A 19,943-nucleotide genomic window follows, 5' to 3' on the forward strand; every position below is an offset into this window, starting at 1 on the left:
AGCTTGCCACATGTATGCCCATTCATACATGTATATTCATAAGCTTGTGCCAGCATGCACCTACCTGTGCTTGTATGAATGTGTGTTAATAGCGGCAGCAAGTGTGAACATAAATCGTTTTGACACGAGCTCTTTGCCACAGCTGTGCAACATGAAGTTCACATAACGCGTACCGCGCCCCCTTAGCTGTGCGCATATCTGCATGCAGGCTGACTCGTGGTGTGTACCGTTGTTCATACGAAGACATATTCATATTCATAAGTGGTTTTAAAACGCTGGCTATAACTTAAACACCATGAGTGATATTTTGGTGCTTCATATTAGTCGCCGAAAATGCATATTTAGCACTGTTTAACCATAAACTTTATAGAGGAACGACACTATTGATGAGACTATTATGGCCGACAATTTTTTTGCAGATAACATAATACACGTTATGCTCAAAGTTAGAGTTTTAAAATGTCAAATGTTTTTGAATATTTTAACGCCCATATATCTACAAAATATTTTATAATTTAACACATTCGATTTTATTTAAATCATTTGTTTTACACAATTAGTTCAAGTTTTAGTTTTAAACAATTTTATTAGAGATTTTAAATTTCATACATTCCAATTTTTATTTAACATTTAGTTTTAATGCAAATAGTTTGTGTTTAAGTTTTAAGCAACTTTATTTTTAGTTTTATATGTGTATGTGCGACTTGCTCGTGGCGTCTGATATATTTGAACTGTGCTCTTTTTCTTTTGTTCTTTTCCGTGTTAGTGTACGTTTCATTCTTTTCAAGTTCGGTCAATCTGTCGGTGTTGTAATTATAAGTATTTCAGTCCGCTTCTATGTTCCTTTCCTACTTATGTATAGTACATATATGTGAACCAATACACATCTATGTATATGCAAAAACTTTAATTGTTTTGTATAAAGCTTTTAGTTTAAATCAGGGACGGTAATAGTTATGAAGAAATGAGCAAAAAATTTAGTCTAATTATTATTTTTTGATTTATATTTTTTATACCCTGAACAGGGTATATGTATTAAGTTAGTCACGAAGTTTTTAACACCCAGAAAGAAAGATCGGAGACCGCATAAAGTATATATATAAATGATCAGTATGTCGAGCTGAGTCGATTTAGCAATGTCCGTCTGTCTGCCGTCTGTCTGTCTGTATGTATATATACGAACTAGTCCTTCAGTTTTTAAGATATCGTTTTGAAATTTTGCAAACGTCATTTTCTCTTCAAGAAGCTGCTAATTTGTCCGAACTGCCGATACTGGACCACTATACATATAGCTGCCATACAAACTGAACAATCAGAATCAAGTTCTTGTATGGAAAACCTTCACATTTGACAAGATATATTCACGAAATTTGGTATAGATTTATTTTATTTATGGGTGAAGGGTATATTAGCTTCGATGCAGCCGAAGTTAACGTTTTTTCTTGTTTTTCTTATAAAATAGGAGTTATTTCATATATGCAATATTTTATTTTTATTTATTGCTCTCAGAATGATACTAATGCCGACAGTTTGGTAGGAGTATTGGAGTAATGGAAATATTAGTCAATTTTTCTTTGAAAATGTTGTACATTTTGATTAGTATTGAGCGCTTCAGATTCCAAAGGAATTTGGAAATTGTGAACGAAATTGCGGAGTCGCTAATGTCATTACCGAACTTAATCAGGTTCACTCTACATTTTTCCAACTTTGCCAAAGCTCAAGCTAAAACAGTTACTTGAATAATTTGTGTGATAAATTAATGTAAGTAATTTTATTGACTGCAATGGCATTGTTTTGCTTTGAAAGTCAATAATTTCCGTGAAATAAGCACAAATTGAACTTTTGTCTGCGCCGGCTTTCGGTGGGCATATTAAATTCGCCGAAAGCAAAATTTAACTGTCAAATGGTTAATGGAATTGCCAAAGCATTGCATCAGCTACACACTAACAACAACAACTAATATGCGCTGGATATACACACCTACAACTGCCTATCCAACCACCCGTCCGATGATAGAGCCGAAAGCCATAAAAGGATATTTACGTTGTTACTGTTGCACTTTGTGGCTCACTTTAGCTATTTGCCACAGTTGATAGTCGCAGATAAATTGCTGCTCGATCGCCTTATTTGCTACTGTATATTTTTACAACGTCACACATACACATGCATAACTAATACATACATTCAGATAGGCGTGCGCGTGGTTTATCGTTGGAGAAGCAGAGTTTCATGTCTTTGCTGTCAATAAATTTATGTGACAAAATCATTTTCAACAACATTCCTGTTTGTGTTTGTGTCAGTGGATTTAGTTGCACTCATTTTTTACAAGCTGATGACATTATGTGCAAATAGATTTTAAGTGTACCCACAAGTGTGACTCCGAATGGTGGTGGGAGTTGTGATATTATTGGAAATTGTTGGGTAAATAACTTTAATCTTCAAGAAAAATCAAAAAAGAAAAGAAGAAAAGGGAGTGATAGAAAAGCAGTAAAAAGAGGGAAAAGAAAATTTTTTTCAAAGAATCAACTTAACTTTTTGCACCAGTGGAGGCCTGAAAATTACATTATCTAAATTACAACACACTAAAAATTATGAGATAAATAACCTCACTTCCTTCTTAGCCACTAAACTAAATAAAATTTATGTCGCTTTTATTATACATAACACTTGGTTCGACAATAGCGCACGCACAACCTCAAATTAGTGTTCTTAGTAGCAAAAATTACAACAATGACACACATTTGGAAAAAGTCATACAACAACATGAGTTATTACATGAAAAGTTACGAACATATATTTACGACAATCCACAGTAATTGCATAATACGCAAAAATAATCCTAAATGTAGTCACATTAGGGTTGCTTTTTTTATCTATAGTTATAGTTTTTGAAAAAAAAAAAACAATTTGCGGTGTTCATATTTAAGAAATAGATTTGCAAAAAAAAAACTTTTTTACCATGAAATCAAAAAACCTACCTTAAAGACCTCAATTAGATACTAGACATATATGAAACGCTAATAAGCAAAATTTCTTTAACTCAACTTTTTAGATTTCCATTGACAGGAGTTTCATAATTGATTGATTGAAATTAACACATCATATATTGGTCTTTGCATATTTGGCAACCATCTTCTTCCGTTATTCAAGCGCTTATAATGTCCGTAGCAGAAGTTATATAAATCGGTTACATAAAATAAAGAATAATTTATGTCATTGAGTCTTATGATTTAATTAATTCACCTTTCCTTTAATATCAAGACCATATATTGGTTGTGGTGCAAACATTGGTTAATACCCAGCGCTGTTTTCAGGATTTCATTTGGATTTTTGGAACTCAAATCCCAGCCTTTTTTTGGCCTATTTTTTATTTTAAAAGAGCAAAGAAAAAAAATAACTATTTTTTACTCTTTATTTTTATCAAGTACGATAATTAAACCACCCTAATTCCCGTATATGTTTGGTTTCCTTGTTGGCAGCTTCGTATTGTTGCATCTTCACTGTGACGTCGCACAAGTTGACTGCAACAAGCGTTGCATGTTTTACGTTCATTTATATATTTCTCACTCAACATATGTAAATTGTAGAAAACACTAGAAATTATGTGATTTAAGATGTTGCTGCAGACAATGGGCGTGGCGTGAGAAAAAAGGGGTAGAAAATAGCATAGTAACTTCTTGAGAGTGTGAATGTATGTAACAGAAGTATGAGGGCATGATCATGCCTATAGTTGTGAGAAGTCTATGAAAATTTAAGTATATGGTTAGAATTTGTGTTGTAATAACTACGTGAAAAGATAAAAATAACTATTCACAGAGAGCTTATCTTTGGAATAAGAAAGACATTTTTATAATAGCAATTTGAGGCTTTTAAAGTTAATAATAATTCTCAAACTAGTATTTTACATATATTTTTGAAGTATAGAACTTTTATTCCGACTTAAACACAAAAAACTTTTTGACTTGCTAATATTTTGATTTTCTTACATCTAGAACTATTTATCATTTAGTGTTTACAGTGCAAACGACAGACTTTCATGTGAAATACGCTTACTCAACTTCTAAGCATAAATGACTTTAACTTACCAATAACTGATGAATTTCGGTTTGAAACTGGTCAGGTTATTACTCTTGGTTACTGACAATTCCATTTCTTAATTGGTAGGACCAATCTATGATTTTGACATAATATAACGGTAAGATGTTCCATCAAATTATAGGATTTCGAAGTTCGCAACTCTGAATGTTATAATAAAAATCGTAAAAAAATAAAAGTTTTAGGCTCTACGAGAAGTCTCAGATATAGCTACGACAACGTAATGGGAAATTAATCATAAACAATTGGGATAACAAACCAATGTTGTTCAATTGCAAACATCCACATTTACGGTTATTATAATGTGTTTCAATTTTGTTCTAGTGTGCTTTTTCTTCAAAATAAAATTTTTAACATATCAAATGTTGTCAGATCTCGCTGTAAAATCATTCACAAAATTAATATTTATGAATACTGCAGAGATTATAAATTAATGAAATTACATAATAAAAAAATCTTATAAATAATTATTAGCAAAAACAACTTTTGAATCGCTTTAAATTCCATGACAGCCAAATTTAATTCTGCGAGTTAATAAATACAACGTTAATACTAAAATTTTTTCATTTAATCACATATATATATATGTATGTCATATTTTTCTCCGACGCGGTAACAATTCACAATAGTTTATAGCTTCAACATTTTATAACCGGTGATTTAGTTTTCAACAAGCCATCGCCTGCAACCTAAGCAACAAACGAAAGACTTAAGCCACAAACTCGAATTCATGTCATTAATTTATTAAATGTGCATACGAGTGCGTTGCTTTACATTGCGCTGCACAAAAGTATTAAGAAAAAAACCACAAAAACAACTTGCAGTTAATTTCATCTGCAATTCGAACCGGTTTTTGGCCACTACAACGGCGATAACTTGAGCCCGGCACCGTCAACGCTGTAGCAACTGTGCGTCAACTGGCGTCACTTTGTCTCCGCTGCCATCATAATCTCGTCAGCGTGTCGGCGTCTTGTGATAAGCCGTACAAACGCTTGCAGCTGCAGTGCTTGAACCCAGTTATGGACCAACCGTATTTTTGTAATTTTTTGTATACGTGTGTGCGTGTGTTGTGTTGTCCGCCTTTTTAGTTGTATCTGATGTTTGAGTGTCACTTGTAGTCGCGTCAGACGGATTGGCTTCATTAAATTGGCAAAATAGTATGTTTAAAATAAAGAGGGATTAACTACTTGTCATAAGGCAACATATACACAGAGTTCCGTTCATATTATATAAGCAAACAGTGTTTACGTACTATTATATCACATATTTTATTATCAGCAAAAACAACCCCATTACGTATATAAATAATAAGGAAATATATTAAAGTTTTATGATGACTTCAAATGGGTAGATATAATAACCTCTTTCTTAACTTCAGTTTCCATTAAGAAGATATTATTATTTTCCCAAACAAATATTGTAGACGTGAATAATGCTACTACACAAGTTTATATTTTTGAAGATCGAAGTATTTCATTGCATGTATGTAAGAGATGCAAATAACTTCAGTATTTTTTTTACCAAATATTACCATATAATCATTTTATAACCATTTTTTTCGCCATTCTCTGAAACTTAAAAATAAAATAACCAAAAATATATTATATGTAAAGAAATGTACGAAGATCTTTTGAAGCAAATTTTCGAGGACGAAGTAAGCAGTATTTTCTCAGATGGCATACCACTTACTAAATTGTCCCAATAAAAGGCCTACTTAACTGTGACAATTCATATTTATTAGTGAACATTTGTATCTAAAAAATGTCGGAATTACTTACCTCGGATGTAGTTCGTAGCTTAGTTAGGGTATTGCCATGAGGGCTGAGAGTCATTGTTTGAGCCATTCGAAGCCGAATTGGTCCAATATTTCGACTAAGCCGTAGGTATTTGAATAAATCTCATAAATCAAAGAAGGCTATACCGTGACCATTCCGGTTAGAACAACAGTTTCTCCGCCAAATTATCCGATTGAAATTAACTGTGTCGATTGTTACTTACAGCGCTTCTATTTGCGGTTATTCATCCTAGATAACGTGCCTTATTAGTTCATATAAACGCCCTTATCAATGCATACAACAGCTGTTAAATTTAAACACCACAGATAAACAATTCTTTAACACCAATTTTGAGCTCAGTTTATGCGCACCCAATACTTTATCAAGGCCCAACAATCGAAATCAACGTGACGTAACCTAAATTAAATTTAAATAGAATATTTAGTAACAACTTTAATCGTTAAATTATTAACATTTTTATAACGGTTTATTAAATTGTTTGCAAATTGGCGATAAACTACCAGTCGACATCTTAGCCACAGCCCATTGTCTCTGAAGTCTATCGGCGCATCGTGTGTCAATTTATTTTGCCTCTCTTCTGCCCACGCATTTGCATATTTGCACAAAAATGCGCCAAAATCGAAAACAAGCCGAAAACTAGTCGCCGTGTACAACGTATCTAATGGTGGAATGTTTTTGCAATCGTACATGGTGTCACCTTTTAACTTTCATTACCGAACTTTTCTGAGTTTTTGTTGTCACGACCCCTCCACTGCCTCTCAACAACTATTGACGTCGAATAGCTGACGAACTGTTGTTTTCACGAAATTTCCCAATTAAGCTAACTTGCACCTGCAGAAAAAATACCAAAATTCTACAAATAAATGAACTCAAATTAGGTAAAAATTTGCGGTTATTTACTTTCCACAAATAAATTCTCAGATATGTGAGAGTGTGTATATGAGAGTGGTCAGATAAGTACTTTGCCTACAAGAAGAAAAATATATTTTTTGGAAAAGTGTTGATTTATCTCTGAACACAATCTCATTTTAGCGCCGTACAGGTGACCGAGCGATGTTTCAACTTCTTTAAGCCGTCTAAGAAATATGTTTTCTGATTAAATGAAAAGTTGAGCACCGTGATAAAAGATTACGTGATAACCACGTTGGAAACAGAAAGAATATGTATCAAGCCAAATCAAGGGTATACCGTGGATATGGTAGCAGTTCGTAGTTCTATTCGACCAAAATGGCTCTGTGGCGGCAAAAGTGTGAGCCATACTTCAAATGAGACTGTTGTTTCTGCAATACAGGATCGTGTTGGTCTAATAATATAGGCTCTGTAGATCATATGAGCGTTTTGCCTTTTTCCCAGACAATGTTGCTTTATTACCTTTCCAAATATCTTATCAGCTTCTCCTCCGTTTTTTCGGAGAAGATTCTCCAGATGAAGTTCACCGTTAATTAGGCTATGGTGTTCACTGTTCCTTTAATGTTTCGTCGACGGTCACAAAACGATAAATAAGCTCAATTTTGATTGTGCTTAAACGTTCTCAAACTCTCTTGCGATGCGTTTTCACATTTGAGTTTTTGTCCGGATTAAACGAACAAATTACCCAATGGCCCGGTTATGATATGCCCCAAAGCCAACTTTTGAATTGCCTGAAGTCTCATAAGTCTAGGTCATTTTCAATCGGCGGTATTATAAATCGTGGGCTTTTCTCTTATATTATATTGCTTTTCCTCGTTCTTTTTTTAAATCCACAGTCGAAAATATAATTAATCCGATTCAATAAAAACTTTGTCAGTAGCCGTCAGTGAAATTGTACTGCACGATAGTAAATTTCCATTGTGATAGTGGTACCATCGAGCTTTGCAGTTAAGTTATTATCCTCTCGAACCGCTCTCGTTTGGAAATATGTGTTGAGCAGCGCGACACTGCGTCAATTCACTTGCATTCTTGAACTGCCGATTGTCAGCGGCTGATAAAGTCGCGGCGTGTGCAATTTCTTGTACAGACTTATCGAGTATTAGCCCATAAGTCTACCTCTCGCGGTGTGCAACTCGTGCTGTTGCCGGTGTTGATTAGATAAACAACACTCTAGCAAGTGCGCCGATAAAAACAACAAAAGCTCGTACAACAAATCACAAAAACTCATTCAGACACATACACATTCGCATGTGTGCAGCCATTAACAAATTAAACAAACGTTTAACTCTTTACGGCGATAAAAGACAGAGCTGTGAATCGGTCGAAACTTGTATTTGTTTGCCGATGTTGCGGCCGTGCTACTGAACTATGCTAAGCGGTGAGCGAGAATGAGGTGAACACGGTGTTTAGCCCGTGGGGATAGAAATGTCGTGGTTTCAGATTCAGCTGTATGCGAAAAATAAATTTGCTGGTGTAATATTTCCTGATGCCGTGGAATGTGACTGCGTATCTGTCCGTCGCTCAGACTAACTGCATGTGCGACTATTTGGTTACCGCTATTTTGACATTTCGGCAGGTTGAGTGCGGTGTTGTTGCTATCGTGCTCGCGGCACTATTATTTTTTATTGCCGCACACGGCAATTCATTTGTGTCAGCAAATCTTGTCGCATTCACGCCATTTTGCCGCGAGCATTAAAGCGAAATCAGGGCAGGCAGAGTGAAGTTGTTGTCACGTTGCAAATAACAGTTTCACATGCACTGATGTGTGTTGAGTTTGAAAAAGTGGCATGAATGGCTTACGCTTTCGCTTTCATGTGGATGTGGATTCATTTCGAGTGAATGCATTTATTGGAGGGCGCCTTTTTTGCAAAAAAAATTTCCGAGATTTTGCAAGTAAAATATGTAAGGATCAATTTTTGCTTGGATAATTATAGTGGGAAATTTGGAGTCAAAGGCAGTTTGTACAGCTAAAAGATTATTTCGATTGGTATGATAAGTTTTATGATATTTATTATATAAATTTATCTTATTTTGTGACCATGTCATCATTCACTGGAGCACTACTTAACAGCAAACTTAATTTGATATCGATGCCTTGTTATTCAACAAGGGTGCCAACCTCAAAGTCAGTGTCAACTTTTTATTTTTGATTATCACTAGATTTCTTTACTTACGTTATCCTTAAGCCTGAGAATGAAAAAAGTGTTTGAGAATCAGGTATCAAGAATACGTTGAATATGAAAGTAAGTCACACAGCTCATTCAATTTTACCATCATTTGCATTGATTGGTTACACGATCAGTCGACCCAATACTTTTTGTAAAGATTTTGCATACCCTAATTTTCATAACGATACTAAAACATATTTTTTGATGTCTTCAAAGTGACAGATATATCGATCAACTTCATTGTACGGCTATCCGAATAATTTTATGGCCCTAAGATTTTATATGTGCCCTATTTAATAGAAGAACTTTAAGTTTGTTTTTGAAGAAAGGTTTTGCAGATTTTGATATTATTATTAGTTATTCCTACATCCACTCCTATCTGTTGACATTTAGAATTTTAGAATTTTTGTTTATCAATTTACTTTTTAAACTTTCACCTGCTTGTTAGGTCCTTCTGGCAACAAGTAAATATAAGAAAGTCTTCCGCCTTCCTTTGAAGTTTTTTGATTTCACCACATTTACGGGAGTAATACTGAAACACCTCGGATCTTACACTTATCTTATTAATGGAAGTAAAGTAGCTTAAAAAATAGAATACACACCTGATTCAAGGTAATCCCATCCAATTGGATATCTCTTTTGCACGAATTAGTACACCAATTCACAAATTCGCTTTGAAATAAAACATCCAACATCCGCTCTAACCTTGACCAAAGCTATTGCTCTAATAAAAAATTAAGGTTTTTCCCAATTCCAATCCAATCTCGTATATTTTGTTTGATAATAAAATGTGTTAGTTATACAAATTTTTAATTAGTTAATACATATGTACATATGTGAAGCGTTTTCCAAAAAGGGCACAAAATTTAATTAAAATAACAATAAACACATCATTTAAATATATTTCAGTAATTCTAAATTAACTAAGCAAAAGTGGGACATAAAACAAATGAACCCTTCCAACACGTTCAGAACATTCTCCATTTATTTTATAATCCTCTCAAACTGGCATTTCGGTCGTCAATAGGCGACGACAACGTCAATTGAAGCTCCTTTTGAAATGATTATTTTAGAAAAATATCGGCCGTTACTGAATTACGGCGGAGTGTATACTACAAGACGATTTCATGACATCCACGCAGTGACTCTTTTTGAGACTGCGACAGTCTAAGTGACTTTGATCAAGACTATCATATTCTAGACTCTTTGCCACGGCGAATATCGCATTCGATGGAACTATGATCTGTACGAGATATACGACGACATTGACATAGTTCAGCGAATTAAAAGACAGCGGCTGCGCTGGCTATGTCATGTTGTCCGAATGGACGAAACCATTTGAGTTCTGAAAGTTTTCGACGCAGTACCGCCGGTCGAAGCAGAGGAAGAGAAAGACATCCAGTACACTGGAAAGACCAAGGCGGTATTTGAGCGAGCTTTAGCTCTCCTGCTTATATAATATTTTATCTATGGAAAAGTAGTAGAAATATGTTTTATATATATCGACATCTAAGGCGTAAAGCCTAAAAATAAACCACGTCCAGTTCAGCACAAGTATTCCGCGGTGTAATTTGTCACATAATGAGTAACTGGTTCTTGTGGCACGGCTTGCAGGCGAATTGAACAGTCAAATTTAAAATATTCCAAATCGGCGCAAAAAAGACAATAGCAAATAAAACTCTTAAACAGAAAAAGAGCAATTATCAGTGAACAATTGAGACTAGGATCTCAGTGACTGTCGAGATGGTGCACGCGTGGGTATGTATATATGTTTGTACAGCCAATTAACGTAGTTCAATTGCATTTTATTGCAAACTGCTGATAATCTAAAAAGAATACATGCTATGTTAGTTGACGATCCAATGCACAAACATAAACACAAACAACACACCCAAATCCATCCACGTATCTGTACATACATTTATAAAAATAGCCAATAATAGAAGGAGAAGCGTCGACGCAAGTACAGGTGACTCCACCGCCGACTTTGAATTGATTATTTTCCACAAAGTTGCAGCACGTTAGTGGCGCTGTGGTGCACCACCCATGGTTTAAAAGATAATTTTTGAATTTTTCTATTTTTATGTTTTCTCAAATATTGATTTTGCGTTTTTGCCAGTCTATTGCTACAACAATTTTACTTTGCTTGTTAAAGTTCAGTTTTGTCTTTCTCACTCTCAGTTGGCTGTCTAATTAATGCACAACATGTTGCCGTTTCGCTAAAATGAGGGCTTAAAGATACTTACTTGCACCAATAGTCCCAGCACCAAAGTATATAAGTGCCACCTAGAACTTGTGGAATCAACAGCGACGACATTGACGGCGACTCCTTCTACCTATATCCATACAAACCATTTATGTATTTTTACGATTCTCTTCTGCAGCTCATTTGCTTGTGGAACAATTCTTATTAGTTTCTTTGTGCGCTCTTAGTAACTGAAGCTGTCCCGCAGGTTAGAGATATGCCCTGACGTGCTTGTGTAGACTAATGATCAGTTTGAAATCTTGTCAGCGTCACTTTACTTTTAGAAATCCAAACAGCTAACAAGTTGCCGCAGTTTAATGATTATACTTTGCATGTATGCATTTGGCTGTGCAGGTACTTCTTTTTAATTTTTACGGCCACGGAACTGATTTTTCACTGTCATGGTTCTCGCGACGGGACAGAAGCCGAACACCGATTTGATTAACATGTTGGACAACTTCATCTCGCTTATGCGGAAAGCTCTCCAACTACAATGCTTCAACTCTACTTATCTGCATATGTTGGTCTTGTTGCTGTATGCAAAGCGCTCAGTCAGATCCAATTACAGCGCCTAAATGAAATGAGTATTGTTGTCAGTGGTGTTACTGGGGCTGGTCGATGGCATAACTGGTTGTTGTTGATAAGATCGTACAGTGTGGTAACCGTAAGGATTGGCGTAATTGAGACCATTCGCCAAGGCGTGGGAGTACGAAAGAAGAAGAAGCAGCAACAGTCATTTGATTTGATTCGTTTATTTTCATTTTTGATTTCCTATTTTTATATTATAAATTCCTGGAACTTTAACGGTATTCTGGGAGATAAATATGTGGCCCCTCACTGCATGCAATATTTATTATTAAAATTCGGATAGAATCATTTTTTACGTACATATATGTACCCTTGTGTCTTCAATAGATAAAATCGGGCGAATACTACCTTTTACTCCCATACAACAAATATGTGAGTCTCAAACTTCCGGTTAGCTTTACATAGTATATATCGGTCAATATGTAAGATACCTTAGGAAAACTAACAGAACGTATAGCACACGATACACTATAGTTTACTGCTAAAAATGTTTAAAATTGGTCCATAAATTACCTCAGCTTCCATATACTATATATAATTATTGTTTTCATTTTCAAAGGTTTACGCGTAAAAATAATTCAATATTTCGTCGTGTTTAACCTCATTTCTGAACGATTAAACTGAATCTAGTTAAAAAAGTACTTAGGCTTAAGCTTTTAATTTTATAACTTGTGACACCTCAGACCAGATTTAAGATTTCAGATTTAATTTTATATATCCCACAATTTGCTGGCACTGATGCTTTGAAAAGATGGCGGATATGGTTTTTCTTTGATATATATTGGATGTATGTATATAAATTTATTTATTTCAATATTTATATAATACATATGTATATTTTATTCTTATGTTTGCATAGCAATCTTTTAATTTTTTATTTTTATTTATCTCTTTTATTGCCTTTTCTGTAAGACAGTGCCACACGTACATATTTTTGCTTATGTACGTATTTTTACTATCTTTGTTCTTTGTCACACAAGTTTGTCTCATAAGTCTTTAGAATTTTGTGAATGAATTTTTTAATGGACACGCGAAACAAATAGTGTTAGTGCTATTGTAATAAAAATTGATTATTAAATACATTTAATGTTAGTTTATGGCGGTTTCAAAAACCGTGAATCAAGTTTGATGCTTTTTTGTATAGATAGCATCAATTGCCTATGGCTAGAGTTTAAAAGAGTGAAACATGTGCAGTGTTGTTAAGGCACTTATATTCAGCTGTTCCAACAAGTTAGTAACATTTTTGTATTTCTGTGTTAGTTGCAATAGGTTTCAAAATGATGGCATGCCATATCGCACTGAGAACCAAATTATTCGGTTTCTGCAACATAAAATTGCTTGTCAAAAGGAGATGACATCGATTGGCCAAAAATATATTAAAATTTTATTGACTCAAATTTTTTATTATTTGAAAGAAAAAAGTATATACCAGCATTTTCTTGCCCATTTTCGAGGCCAATTCGTAAAACTCACAAGAAAATTTTCACTATACTGTTCGAACTATTTACACAAAAAATTAAAATGCAGCAAAAAAACAAAAAATTACCAAAACCAATAAAGATAACTTCGTTGCTTTCGTTTAAAATACCGAATATAAAAGGTTAAGAACGATTTTATATAATAAATTATTTTAACTGAATTACTTTTTAAATTCTGTCAACCAGAGATATTATATAAAAAATATTAAGCAAAAACTCTTTTGAATATTGTACACTAAATATTCTAAAAATGTGTATAATTTATGGTGTATACGCGAAATCATTGCCTACAAGTTAATTTGGCTAAAAATATTTCCTAGATGAAAAACTTCGGAATACTTTTTTCCGAAAACCCGAAATATTAGCATAGCCATGAGTTTCTAATTAGGTAGCCAAAAAAAGTACTTTATAATTACCAAATAATAAAAAATTTGCCAGCATTCTTAAATTCATTATTTTTTAATATTGCGAAATATAATTAAATAAATTCCGAAGTTAATTTTGCAATTTATTTTAATTGGCAATTTTTTAAATATTTTAAAATAAACAACGAACTCAATCATTTATTGATGTCAATAAAAAAAAATTAAAATAACACAATTAGCAATAATTGGCTTTGTAAGCGATTTATGAAACATACATTAACGCCATAAATAAATTTTAAATGCAAAATAATTGCTTTGAGTTGAAGTCAGCCAAATCGGTTCTTTAATTAACACCCCACGTATGGCACAAGTGTTAACTATGGACACCCACGACTTGCTTGTTGGCTAAATTGCTACATGAAAACAACAAAGAATAAAATGTTTTTTATCTTTTATTCATTAGTTTTCCAACTTCATGCAAAAGACGCGCTTGCGTTTCTAATTAACACGCGAAATCCGCCTACCCAAAAACAACAACGCGCAAACGCCGTTAATGCGCCAACGCACGCGTTATAAAAACAGTAAAAGCAAACAGTGAAGCGCGAAAAATTTTTCCCAAATCACAAATATTAAATGCCAGTTGGAAAAATAAAGAAAAATTAAATATTTTTGAGCGTAGCGAAAAGTTGCGATTTCAGTTTGGTAGGCAGGCAGGCAGCAGCTAAATATTTTTGCAAAATAAATTTGCATTTTTCATAAGGTGTTGCGTGAAATCATTCATTTAGCATGTTTTATGTGGCAAGCACACAAAATATTTACCGCCTATTCGCATGCCATTTAAGGCAGATTTCTTAATTTTGCGATGGCGGTGTGAACACAATGCATATCAAAACACATTCCTGCTGACATACATACACATAGGATACATGTATATGTATATAACTCCACTTTTTTTTGTATAAAAACAGGTAGTCCCACTATCTCAGAAATGGGTGTGCATAAATAACGTCATTTGACTTGCCGTTAGTGACGTTTCTGTAGCTGTTGTTTGTTGTTGCATTTTATCGCTGCCTCATTTTTCGACAGCGATTGCATGCTGCGGCAACACTTGTTGGCGATTTTGCAATTAAAATTCTTTGTAAATATTTATTTGTATTGTTTTAAATTTTCTGGTAAAACTGGTTAAAAAACGCGATTTTGTGCTCTTTACATTAATACTTGTAAAAATAAGTATGTAATATATTTCTGTAAAGACATAAAAAGCTTATGTGAAGTCATTAGCTGCAATTATCGCAGCGAGAAGTGAAATAGTTTGTTGCTTGGAGAATGCATTCAGCCATACATACACACAAGCAAATGCATAAATAAATATGTCAATTGACAAGAGTTGGGCGATAATCAAATAAAATAATTAATAATATTCCCTCGATGTAGTATGTATGTTTATATACCTAGTTATTCATGCTGTATAGTGCATATATAGATACAAGTACATACTGATATTCTTAGCAAATTTATGTAAAAGAGCTCATAAGGTTAACCGGCAGTGACCTCCATATTCAGGTAACGAGTATAATAAATGATTTGCTTTAGATATTTATATTTATATTTACCAGTCTATTAATATTTACCAGTAAATTTAACAGCGTTTGGTGTTCTAACTATGGAGAGCATTTAGTTAATTTCGGCTAGGTAACTATATTGTGCAGTGTTCTTTAACAACTTCTTAGATTGATGGTTTTTTACGAGTTCAGTAAATGATGTAATGATCACTATAAATAAATATTAAGACTATTTAGAAAATATGACAGCAGTATGTTCATACAAAATACAAATTAATCAAGCTAACATTTCATCGTCATAAAAATTATATGTTTCATACTGGGTGCAACGAGTGGTATGAGTAACTTTTGAATGTGTGCGAAATAACTTAAGGGGTTACATGGGTTTGCGGGTTTCCAAAAATCGAATTTTTTTATTGTGTTATTACCATCTACAACACACCTAGAATATTATCTTTTCAAGTTGATCTAAGTAATAGTTTATAGTTTACATACAGCCTTGAGAACTTGTGGGCTCGAGGCTAGCTAGGCTAAGTGCGCCGTCTTAAAACGCGGTTTTCTCGAAACCGTGTTGTTGAAGTCGATTATCAAAATTTTTCGAGAAAAATATTTGAAAAAATTCCAATTTTTAGCTTTTTTCTTTGTTCAAATTCGAAGTTATGGTTTTAACAAAAACACGTATTTTTTTACTTTTGGTGATCCTGCAGGAGTTATTTTTCCAACCCGGGCGCATCGTTTTTTCAAGCGGTCACGGAATTGGTGTCGCAATGGCCAAGTTTAAAATATTTTTTTTCCAAAAATTTCAGAATTTCTTTGTTAATAGTGTATGTTAGTACCAATAAACATTTTTAGAAAATATTTAATATTTTTATGAGAAAACAATTTTGAAAAAAGTTTTTTTTTACCCGAGTTAACCCACGAAACTCCTTAATAACACAAAATACCAATATAATTGATTACAAATCACAATCTCAGAAATTTTAGAATTCTCTACAACTTCAATGTTAGGTTGCCATCAAAGTGACAGTTATTGCAGTTTATTGAAATTCACTGAAAACACGTCGCAAATGCCGTAATTTGTTTGGCTACATTTCGCACGGAGACAATTTGAATTTTAAAGAAACGCTTGAAACGTTTAAAGACAACAATCAAATACAGTGAAATAACCTTACCAAAACCAAGCGAAGTAACGAGCAACGGCAGCAATAATGACAACGGCATAAAACACGTTGTTGCTGTAATCGGTAAAACCGATGAGAAGAAAAATCTGATCAATTAATTTGCAAGCAAAAAGAAACAAAAAAGTTGAAGAAAATCAAAATATATTGCACAGTTCGCCCGCAAGGAGACCCTTCCGCGGCTGACAGACGACCGAAGTGGCAAACGAGACTCTACGGCAACTTCAGGAAAGTGGTTTATGAAAATCCGCAAAGAATTTTATTTTTTCGCTCATATTTTATACGTGTGGCATGTTGCGCAAAAATATGAGCCGTGCCACACAAGGTACGAGTACCTGCCGCAAAGCGCGAGCAAACTTTATGTGTATGTGCGGTGCACGTAGGCAGCCGCCGTCTTATGATTGCAACATGACCCACGGCAAAACCTGATGATTGCCGCAATGTAGCATAGAAGGCGGTGGTATGACTCTGTTGTAAGTGTGTGTATGCAAACTCTGGTTGGCTGGTACTTGGCGCTGTTGTGATAGTGTTGGCGATGACGCTGCTGTTGATTAGCGGGAACTACTCAAGTAGCTATGCAACACAGCCGCACAGCAGCGCAGAAAGCAAGAGTGCCAGCTCGGAAATTGGTGTTTCCCACCCGCTAGCTAAGCGCTGCGCGACAAAGCGTCAATGTGGCAGCTATCGACACGCTGTGCGTCTTGTTTTTGTCGTCGCTGCGTCCAAGCCGCTCGAGGCGATGATATTGGATAGCTGCTGCGCTGACTGATGGCGCGTCGTTTGGCCACTTGCAAATTTTCGTGTGGCAGGTAGCGAACTGTTTTCTACTTATTTTTTGGATTAATTTTTTGTTAGTTGCCGGGACTTGGCACATTTTTACTTATTTAAGTTTAATGAAGTCGCAAAGCGTTTCGGAGCAGATCTTATCATCCTTCCACTTGCTACTGGTGCTTTTGCGAATTGTGAAATAGTTATGCAACAATTTCGCAGATTATTACGTATGTGCTACTCATGTGCTGCGGCGCTGCATTCAACGTACGCATGTGTGGTCCATGAGCACACAAAAAAGCGATTCAAAAATGGAAGCGTGAAAAATATTTCGCAGTGAATCAGTTTACAATTTCAACGGTGAAAATTTTGTAACCAACCAACAATAAGACAACACTACGAGGATCAGCAACAACGACAATTATTTCGTGCTACAAATAAATACAAAACGGCTGTGAATTTTGTTTGCCCTTCGCAAACGTTGTTGCACAGCTAAGGTAGCTATGCAGTAGTTGTCCGAAAGCGGCAACAAGTAGTCTCAAAAACCCGCCTGCCTGCCACAAAAATGCCATTGCACTTCAAGACTGGCTTATACACATATAGCATTATAAAAGCGAGAAATCAATAATACTGTTGTAGTGCAACACATGTCCGCCTCTTTTGTTAAGCGTTTTTCGTTGCCTTAGTATGGTGGCACAATTTGTTGCTGCCTTAGTTATTCATGGCATTGTTTAGTACAATAAAAAGAAATATATATTTACAAATTCAAAATGTAGCAACAAAAAATTGTACTCGTTACAACAACTTCAGCTTCAGCGTCAGCCACAGCAACAGCAGCAGCACGTGAATCAAGTCAAAAATTGTTGAACATGAAAATTGGAGTCATAGGTCAGAGCAGACACAATGGCTGGTACACCTGGTAGACATGACAACCATACGAAGCGATGAAGGGAATGTTGAAAAATAAACAAATTCGTATACTAAAAAAAACATGCATACCTTTAAAAATTTTCTTTAACCTGGTTAATACATAAACATGATGTATAAAAGCAAAGGAGAACTCCTCCTTTTCCTCAGGTTAGATGGCTGATTAGAGAGATTGCACGTGGGCTGCTATATATAGTCCCTTGTGAAGCCATAGAAAGGAAGAACTCCTGTTTTCGAACTTATAAATTAGCAAAACACTTAATAGCCAATACAAATTTGCATAGGCGCTTAAATTCCATTCCCGCATAAGTCACTCATAATTCCCGTCCTGCTATTAAGAGACAGCGGATGCGCTGGCTAGGTCATGTAGTCCGAATGAATGAAAACAATTCAGATCTGAGCGTATTCGACACAGTACCAGCCGGGGGAAGCAGAGGAAGGGAAAGACCTCAACTCCGTTGGAAGGACCAAGTGGAGAAGGACCTGACTTCGCTTGGAATATCCAATTGGCGCCAAACAGCGAAAAGGAAAAACGACTGGAGCACTGTAGTTTAGATTGAATCTGCATCAAGAAATCAACCGAAGGAAAAGTGGGTTGCCCATGTCGAACGAGGCGAAAAGAGCACGGAGCACGATGAAGGCGAATTTTTGCGTCGATACGAAACAATGGATTTTCATCCATGGTTCTATTAGAAACTGAAGAAAGTGCTGTTTCATCTCGACAACGCAGCGTCGCACAAATAAATGAATACGATGTCAAACTTTCACAAATTGGGCTTCGAATTGTGTCCCCAACCACCGAAATGCTGCCAGTGACTAGTTCCTGTTTTCACACCTCAAGACAATGCTCGCTGGCAAGAGATTTAGCAACAATGAGGATATAATCGCAGAACATGTTGCTTAATTTGTGGCTTAAGACAAATGTATTTAGAATAATAAAATAAAATTAAAAAAAATCTATGTTAACCTTCAAACTTTTCAAAGTATTTCTTATATATCCGTAAGAGCTTGATTATAGTCTTAAAATAAAGTTTTTTAATAAGAGTATCTTACTTCAGAATCTAATATTTATGAATTGCGCATAAAACGTCGAACACAATATTACATTTGCTACTGGCTTTCAAATGTATCTTATAATTCTATTATGCCAGCTACACATGTTAGACTAGATATGCATGCAAATTTTCGCAATTAGACATGCGCACATGTAGCTCCATATCAAATGAGCGATCGAGAAACTTGTTTAAATATATTCTTTTGGCATATTGTACCAGTATTTGCAAAAAATCTAGCTTAAACCTGACAAGTAAAGCAAATCTCAAACGCTTATCTGCTATTTGAAAATGTGTTTGTATTTCTCAGTTGCTGCTTTCAGGTATTATGCGGCTATCATACACCCACCGAGTGGAATTCACAATGAGCGGAACATGGCTACCATAACTTATTGACTGATAGCAACAAGCTTTGTGTAAATATGCTAAGATAAAATTGAATAAATGCAAATAATAAGCTTGAAGTTGCTGCTGATGTGTAATAGGTATATATTGTATATACATATAACTGTGTATATGTATGGATATATGTATATGTGCTTTATTATAATTCTTTACATGTTTGGCATGCGTTATTAGCACTAATCCAATTGCTTAATTTTTTACTTTATTTATTATATAAATAATAATAAGAATAAGTTTTCGACATTATTTTATTATCAAACTTCTAGCAATCTGTTAATGATCTTTTAAACGTTTTGTGCGCATGCGCACAATATAAATCAAATAGACTTTTTTGTAGAGTAAATTCGATTTCCTCCAAAATTTAAGAATACGAAAACAAGATAATTTTTCAATTAGATCTGGAAGCG

The sequence above is a fragment of the Bactrocera neohumeralis genome, chromosome 2 (genome assembly GCF_024586455.1).
Source record: "Bactrocera neohumeralis isolate Rockhampton chromosome 2, APGP_CSIRO_Bneo_wtdbg2-racon-allhic-juicebox.fasta_v2, whole genome shotgun sequence".
NCBI lineage: Eukaryota > Metazoa > Arthropoda > Insecta > Diptera > Tephritidae > Bactrocera > Bactrocera neohumeralis.